The following is an 8,184-nucleotide window of genomic DNA, read 5'->3' on the forward strand; positions in this document are numbered from 1 at the left end:
GATTATCTACATATATAATTTATAACGTAATGTTGACGGAACGCAATAGGCGGAACGTGGACGTGCGGAAATGCAGCGCCCGGACACTCTGTGGCGGCACATAACAAAAACACACATGGATGAGCGAGAAATCCGACCGGCACCCTCTGCATTAAAGCCAGGTTAGGTCAGGAGTCACAACCCAAATGATTAGAAGAGACATTTTGTCCATTCAAAAAAAATCAAACCACCTTAGAAGCCACAACATTAAATGTCCAGGATGTCTCAGTATGTGTTAATGTCCTAGTATAGGCTAAACAATATAAATGAAAGCACACACTTACTTGCTGTGTCTTAAGCTTTAGCTATAGCTGCTTTCCTCCCGTCGCCGCCAGAAAACTTTTCCTCAAAAGTAGAGCAGCTTGTTGTAAAATGTCTCTCAACATTCAACTGTTTTCCAAGGCTGAAGTCGCTTCTTATTCTCCAGCTTCTTGTTCGAATTTTCCCGTTCTACCTTAAATTCTGCCTGAAGTAAATGCGGCATCATTTAAGGTGGACCGGAAAATTTGAAAGAAGCGCTTTATCTTCGCATCTTTTTAGTGTTTGACAGTCTCTCATTGCAGATTTAACGTTCCAGGAAACCAACTGCAGTGCTTATAAATGCAAATAAGCCCATTCGTCTCCAAATGTTTGTCTTAAATCTTTTTGCCCTTTTGTTCGCTACTAGCGAGGTGAGACTTCGCTGCTATGTGACCTACAGTCTGCACACCAGTTCTCAGTCTTTGAGAACCAGGGCTTTCGCGCTATGTCGCACACTTTGGAGCCGAGATACAGCGCCCCGTCTCGAAAATATTTTACTGACACAGCGATCCCCCCACACTCTACGTCAAGACCAAAACCGAAGTTACAAAATAAAAAAAATATATATAAATGAAAACAGGTAGGACGGCTGTAACATGCTGCGTGGACACCCTTTGCCACTGGATCTTACATCACCGTAACAGCGCATTTTATCGCAGATGAGTGGCTTCACCGTCTCATGTGCTCTAAACAAGAGCAGTGAATGAGAGCCTTCCAGGTCACTTTCCACATCACTTCCATTTGATTTATTAATAAACGATATTGGAAGTAAATTCATTATGGATCATTACAAATAATTTGCTTTAAAAGTACTAAGTCCTCACACAGTGAGAAAATAGAAATCCTGTATAGAAAAAAAGTTTTAATCGTTTTATAATCGCATCGCAGCCCTCTGAATCGTAATCTAACCGAATCGTGAGGTGTCTAGAGATTCCCACCCCTAGTATTCACCAATTATTTCATCATTAACCAAACAGTGATAAAGAAGGAATAATTCACCACTTTGAGGTCTACAAAAATAATGAAGTACTTTTTAATGCTCTGCTTCAAATTGTTCACACTGTGCATATATACATAAGAAGCAGTGACGGTCTTTAAAATCCTTTAAAAAAAAGGTGACTTACAAGCCTTAATCATATCAATATGTTATTACATAAACACTGAGCACATGAGCTAAAAACAGTGATGACAGTGTAAAGATTTTAACACAAATCCCAAAATGAATCATCACTCTTAACCAGGACCACAGATTATCTACAACACGTTCACCTGTAGATTGTTTTCCACATCAGAAAAGGACAAATACATTGTTATGATGAAAAGCATGGGGGATGATGGGGTGTAAGATTAGTACCTTATGAGATCTCTATATGATTTATAACCATGATAAAAAGTATTTGCATAGTGAGTTACTGTAATGTATGAACTTATAGCCTATAAGTCTTTGTAAAAAGTGAAGAGGAGGACAGATTTTGTAAGGGATCAGTCAATGCTGCTACACCTGCGCCTCTGGGGGGTGGGGGGTGCAGTAGTAACGCTTCGGGCTGCTAAAAAGTACAAAAGGGGTTCAGTCCTTGTTTGGGCCGATGCTACACCAGCATTATATGCAGCCTCATCAGCAGCCATCAAATAATAATATCATTTATATTCAAATAATCTATATATAATAATGTACCTTTCATATATTCTTAGTTCATTTAACCCAATTTTCCAGTCTGCTGCCTCACCGTCCCTTGAAAGTTTAAAATTTCATGTCATTTAGAAACAGAAAATGAGTCATTTGACTCTACTTATATTGTTAAGAGGAAGCAGCTCAAAAGTAAATCCCAAACCAGCAGTGATGGTGGAGCATCAGAGACATATCTACAGTGGAGAGAGAGAGAGAGAGAGAGAGAGAGTTACTCTGAGCTGTGAGTTCTATGGCGTGGGGCTAATTTTCAGTGTCACACACAGGAGCAGACGGTTAACCAGCCTAGAGCAATCCTGCAAATGAATCAATATCCAAACTATAATGATAAATCACTTAATAATGAGCATATAACAATAATATCTAACAGCAAAATACTGAAAATGAATAAACCCGTTATAAATAGAAGTTCTAATCTAGTTCTCAGAAGCGAACAACCATGTGAATAAAACATAAATTGCCTTCTTGTGTGCTACAGAAACAGCGAAGCCTTTAGTCCAGGGGTGTCCAATCACATCCACAAAGGGCTGGTGTGGCTGCAGGTTTTCACTCCAAACAAGCTGAAGCACACTTGATTCTACTTGTTTAATCAGCTGGTCTTAGTCTTCAAACAGTTCATCAGGTGACCTCCTGCTTTGTTGGAGTGAAAACCTGCAGCCACACCGGCCCTCTATTAATAAGACTGGACACCCCTGCTTTAGACACTTAGGGCCTGTTTACACTCTGCATTAACATGCGTTTGTGGTGATCGGATCATGCTCAGATTTCACTTCAACACATGAAAAGCCAGGTATAAACATGTCCAGGCTTACAGGACCACATTCAGAGTTGGTCAGAGACGGATCTTGACAACATTTACGTGACAACATTCACAGGACTAAATATTTAAGCTGCTAATCAAATAAATAAACAAATAAATAAATAAATAAATAAGCACTAAAAGATGGTTCTGCAAGAGCTCTTTAGCAAAGACAATAGTTCTATATAGAACCATAAACCAAGGTGAAATCGTTTATTGTTCTGTACAGAACTATGAACCGTGATGAAATAGTTCTTCAGACTGATTGAGAATGTGTTGTATGATTCTATAAAAGAACCCTTTTGAACATGGTTCTGTATAGTACAAAAACGGTTCTTCAACTGTCATGAGGTCAAGCTTGTAACAACAAAACTATTTTGGTGCTACATAGAACCATTTCAAAAAGGTTTATTAACAGAACCATATACAACACATTTTCCAAACTGAAGAACCATTTCACCATGCAAAGAAACGTTTAAGCATTAAATTCAGTTTGTGTTCATGGTTCTATGCAGAACCTCTGTTAACCATCTTTTTTTAGAGTAGCATCAAGTAAACTGAACAATGAAATAAAACATTTTTCTGTTTGAACTTAATTCATGAAAATAAATAAAACCAAGGCTGCAAACTGTGCAAACGACATTTGTTCTGTATTACATTTTCCGTTTCCGACACCAATGAAGAAGAAATAGAAAAAAGTTTTATGATGGAGCTCAGGCTAAAATTGACAAGACCTTTAAATAAGATATCCTGCTGGTGATCGGAGACTGGAATGCCAAAGTCAGAAATCAGGATGAGGGAAATACAGTGGGATAACACAGTGTTGGAAACAGGAACAAAGCCAAAGAACAACTAATCAGCTTTTGCAAGTACAATGACTTTTTCATTACTAGCACATTCTTCAACCAACCGAAACAACATCTTTACACCTGGACATCACCAGACGGCATCCAAGAGATGAAAAGTCACCATTTTAGGTGTAAAGACACAGCCTGGAGCTGATTGTGGAACAGGCAGCGAACTTCTAATGTGCAAGCTCCAAATGAAGCTGAGAAAAAAAATCTACCTGTCTTCAAAGAAAACATCAGAAACCGATTTCAGATAATATACATTACTGACAGAGAAGCAGAGGAGCTATAGATGGAACTCCAAGAGGTCATCAAAGACAAATTAGAGAAAAACTTCGGAAGAATGAAAAGGAGAAAGGAATCAAAGTGGATGACAACTAATTCAGTTTGCAAAGAAAGAGAAAAGAGGCCAAAATCACGAAGGATAAAGATCTTTTAAGGGATTAAACTGTGAATCCCAGGAAGGACAAGGACTAATACTACAACAACATCTGTAAAAATATTGAAGATGAAAACAAACATGGAGAAACAAGGACTGTTTTCTAGAATATATGTGAGCTCAGAATTAAACTTCAACCTTGACTTGGTATAGTAAAGGAAGTTCAATGGACAGGTCATAACTGATGAAGCAAAGATCAAACATCATCTTTGGTCATGTATGCTAGATTATGGAAAAAGCCAAGGATATCAACATGTACTTTTTTGACTGCAGCAAAGCCTTCAACTGTGTTGACCACACAAAAGTATGGAATGTCCTTAGGAAGATGTGAATACAAGAACATCTCATCATTCTATTGAGGAACCTTTACACTGATCAACAAAGGAGTTAGACAAGGCTACATTCTGTCACCATACCTGTTCAACCTGTATGTTGAACATATAATGAGAGAAGCAGAACTAGAGGAAAATGATCAAGGATTCAAGACTGGTGGAAGACACATCAATAACCTTCGATATGCGGATGACATGACACTCATAGCAGAAAATCAGGAATAAGGAAGGTTAAAGAACAGAGTGAAAAGATGGGACTTCAGCTCAGTATAAAGAATGCGGTTGAAACAATAAGAAAAATCACTAACTTTACCACTGATGAAGAGGATTTCGAAGTAATGGACAGCTTTTGCCCAATGTAATCGACTTTTTGATTGACTTCCATCTTGCTTTACACTTCTTGTCACTGAAAACAACCCTAAGTCAAAATGAAGCCCAAAAGTGTAAGTGTTGTAGCAACTAAAGCCGGGCCGAAAAGCATAAACGTGTAGAAAGTAAAAAATGATCCTAAACAAAAATAAACATAAAGATGCTGTTTATTTACAGCATTTTGTGTAAGGCTTTTTAAATCGTGGGGACTCAGTGGGGGAGGGGCACCACTTCATGTATCGATTAAAATGAATCTTTTGCCAAAACTGGTAGACTATACTGTACATTGTGGGGACTTAACAATTACCATGTTAAAAATATATGAAAATGAGCAGTTTCATACCTGACTGGAGAAAGTAGACTCGTGCTGTGAATGCTGGGTGCAGTGGTGATCATCTCTAGAGGCACCTTCTGACTCCAGATGATGGCCGTTTCCTTCCATTCCACTTTTTTTTCACCTGAAATGGACAAAACAACAACCAATAAGCCCAAAAGTTAAAGCATGTTGACATAATGCAACTAAGCTAATAATTGCCAAGTTGTAGAAAGTATTTTTAGGCTAAACACACCAAGCAAACAAGATATTTCTAGATTAAAATGATAATATTTTAAAGTAGGTGAGTTGTGAGGACTTGGTGTAAAGCATTTATTTTAAAAGATGTGTGGGGACTCAGTGGGGGAGGGGCACCACTGACTGATATTAATCTTTTGCCAATACTGGTAGATTACACTGTGGGGACTTGACATTTACCATGTGAAAATGTGAGAAAATAAGCAGTTTCATACCTGACTGCAGAAAGTAGATTTGTGCTGTGAATGCTGAGTGCAAAGGTGATCATCTCTAGAGGCACCTTCTGACTCCAGACGATTACCGTCTCCTTCCACTCCACTGTTTGTCACCTGAAATGGACACAACAGTCACTAATAACCCCACTAAACTAATCATTGCCAAGTTGTAGAAAGTATTTTAGGCTAAACACACCAAGCAAACAATTTCTAGATTAAAATGATAATATTTTAAAGTATACTGTAATACAAGAAAAGGTTGCAGAAGATAAAAAAGGCACAAAACTCTGATAACTTTAGCTTGATGGCTTCTGCTTTACTCCAAATAAACAACCCCCCCCCATTGACTTAAATGTTGAGCTTTCCAGGATCCTGGATCCAGCTAAAGAGGAGGTTGTTATAAGTTACAAGCCTGTTTGTTAAAGGTGGAATTACAGTGCTGCTAATGAGGGTTGTGAGACTGAAAACACAAAGATGGCTTAGGGTGGACAGTGAATGCACTTTTACAAAACACTGCATGGCAGCTTTACAGAATTTAGGTCTAAAGCCAATAACTCAGCAGGCCAAGAGCAGTAAACTGACAGCAGTGAAAGAGCTTGCTGCTGTAGACGCTGGTCCTAAAAAGGAGGAATTTACAGAAAGGATTTCTAATATTGGCATGATACTAAATGAAATGGAGCTGTGGAAGAGCAACAGTGACACAGAAAAAGCAAGAGGAAAGAACCTCAGTGCAGCAGTGTTAAAGAAAGAGTTGGAGGAAATGAGATTAGTGTTAGTAGACTCAGAGCACAGTGAAGGTGCAGCGTTACAGCTGAGGAGTGATATGAGCGATATGAGATGGCATGCAGGAGCATCACAGACACCTTAGAATGGAAGGAACTGGAGTAAAAAAACAGCAATAGTAAAACACTGTGAGTGTAGCTGATGCACATGATTGCTTGGTACTGTCTCTAAGGGGCAAGATGAGACGTTCCTCAGAACCATTAATGAGACACTACAAAAGAAGTACATGGAGTAAATTCAATCATGATAAGTAACCGTACAATGTATCTGAGGCGCAGCATCACATTGGTATCATTGCTGAGTTGTTAGACAAGAGGGCATTTTGTAGCACTGCTGAGGGGGATCTGAAAAAGACAAAAACGTTACAGTGCACAAAACCAGGAATATGACATGAACAGCACAGACAAGGCACCGTATTGCAGTAATGCAGTGGAGAGAAGGCATCTTGTAACAGTACTGAGATAACCCTGGTAAAGGAATAAATGAAGTTAGGTTTAGAAACTGAACAGCAAACGGCGCAGCATCATGAGATGGATGGCTCAGCTGAGCATAGTCTGCATGAGAAAAGCTCAACAGGTTAGCAAAGGCACAGTCTGACCAAGGAACAGCATCTCAGAGGTGTCATAGGTGAAGGAGATGAGGTAGATGTGCAGAGTCCACATGAAAAAAGCAGAAGGAAAGAATACATGCAAAGCAGGTTTAAGGAGCAGCACTGAATAAAAGTCTGAGGTTAATGAACAGGCATCACTCCTTTGCCTACACTGGCTGACTACATTGTATATTGTGTAGACTCAGCATTAACTATGTGAAACATGCATGAATTAAAGCAGTTTGCTTACCTGGATGCCAAAAGCAGATTTGTGCTGTGAATGCTGGGTGCAATGTTGATCATCTCCAGAGGCACCAGCTGACTCCAGATGATTGTTGTCTGCTTCCATTCCACTTTTTGTCACCTGAAATCAGCAAAACAGTCACTATTAAACATAAAAGTAGAAGGGAAATCCTTTGAGCAGTACTGTACTATCAGACTGGCACTGTTCTGATCATCCCTAGATAGCCTACATAAACTGAGAATAACAGTCTTCTTTAATCTCAAGCTTTCTTTTACACGGATATGATGTAAAAAAAATACACTCACTATTTGGAATCTAATTAACCAGCACTGGTACAAGAAGTGACATTCTTACTTCACTCCTCCAGGGACAATCACCATCTCCATAATCATACGTAATCTCCTCTCCCAGTGTCTCTTAAAGCAAAAAGGCACAAATGAGTGCCGTCATCCCTTGCAGCATCAATACTGAATTTCAACAAACAGAAGACAGTTATTTAGTGACAAAAGGTAATATTTTATTTGTGTAGTTGTAGAATTAAAAAGTCTAATAAAAGCAAACATTACATTATTTGCAGTTATTTCACTCCATAACAGTGTCACTGTCATTTTGCTTATATTATCATTATTAGACTAAGATTATTTCTTCTACCTCTTAAGTAATGACAGGAAGAATGACTACAAAGCACAAAATGTGTAAGGGTCATTCTACAGAAACGTCCACTTTTCTATCTATCCACAGGTGTCACTGGTGTCCAGTCCTCATTGGTGTTACACATAGAAAGGTAACACCAGAGACATTTTTAATGAAAAATGCATTTTACAAAATGGCTGCTACAGAGCATCAAAACACATGTTGTCAATCATGGAATATCCACTAAAATATGTTATGTAAATCCATTTGTATTCTTTTTTTTTACACTTACCTAAGAATAAAGTAGGTCACACCAGTGACGTAAACTGAAAGCTT

The 8,184-nt window shown here is 38.6% G+C and overlaps 1 long non-coding RNA gene across 1 annotated transcript; it reads right to left on the reverse strand.

Annotated features, from left to right (window-relative positions):
* Positions 1 to 1,601: 1,601 nt before the first annotated feature.
* LOC118803939 lies at positions 1,602 to 5,676 on the reverse strand. The gene is made up of 3 exons (XR_005006942.1): positions 5,600 to 5,676; positions 5,157 to 5,271; positions 1,602 to 2,202 (listed from the first exon to the last, which is right to left on the reverse strand). It is a non-coding gene; the product is annotated as an uncharacterized LOC118803939 (long non-coding RNA).
* Between the last annotated feature and the right edge of the window lie 2,508 nt (positions 5,677 to 8,184).

Source organism: Colossoma macropomum, unplaced genomic scaffold, assembly GCF_904425465.1.
Source record: "Colossoma macropomum unplaced genomic scaffold, Colossoma_macropomum, whole genome shotgun sequence".
Classification (NCBI taxonomy): domain Eukaryota; kingdom Metazoa; phylum Chordata; class Actinopteri; order Characiformes; family Serrasalmidae; genus Colossoma; species Colossoma macropomum.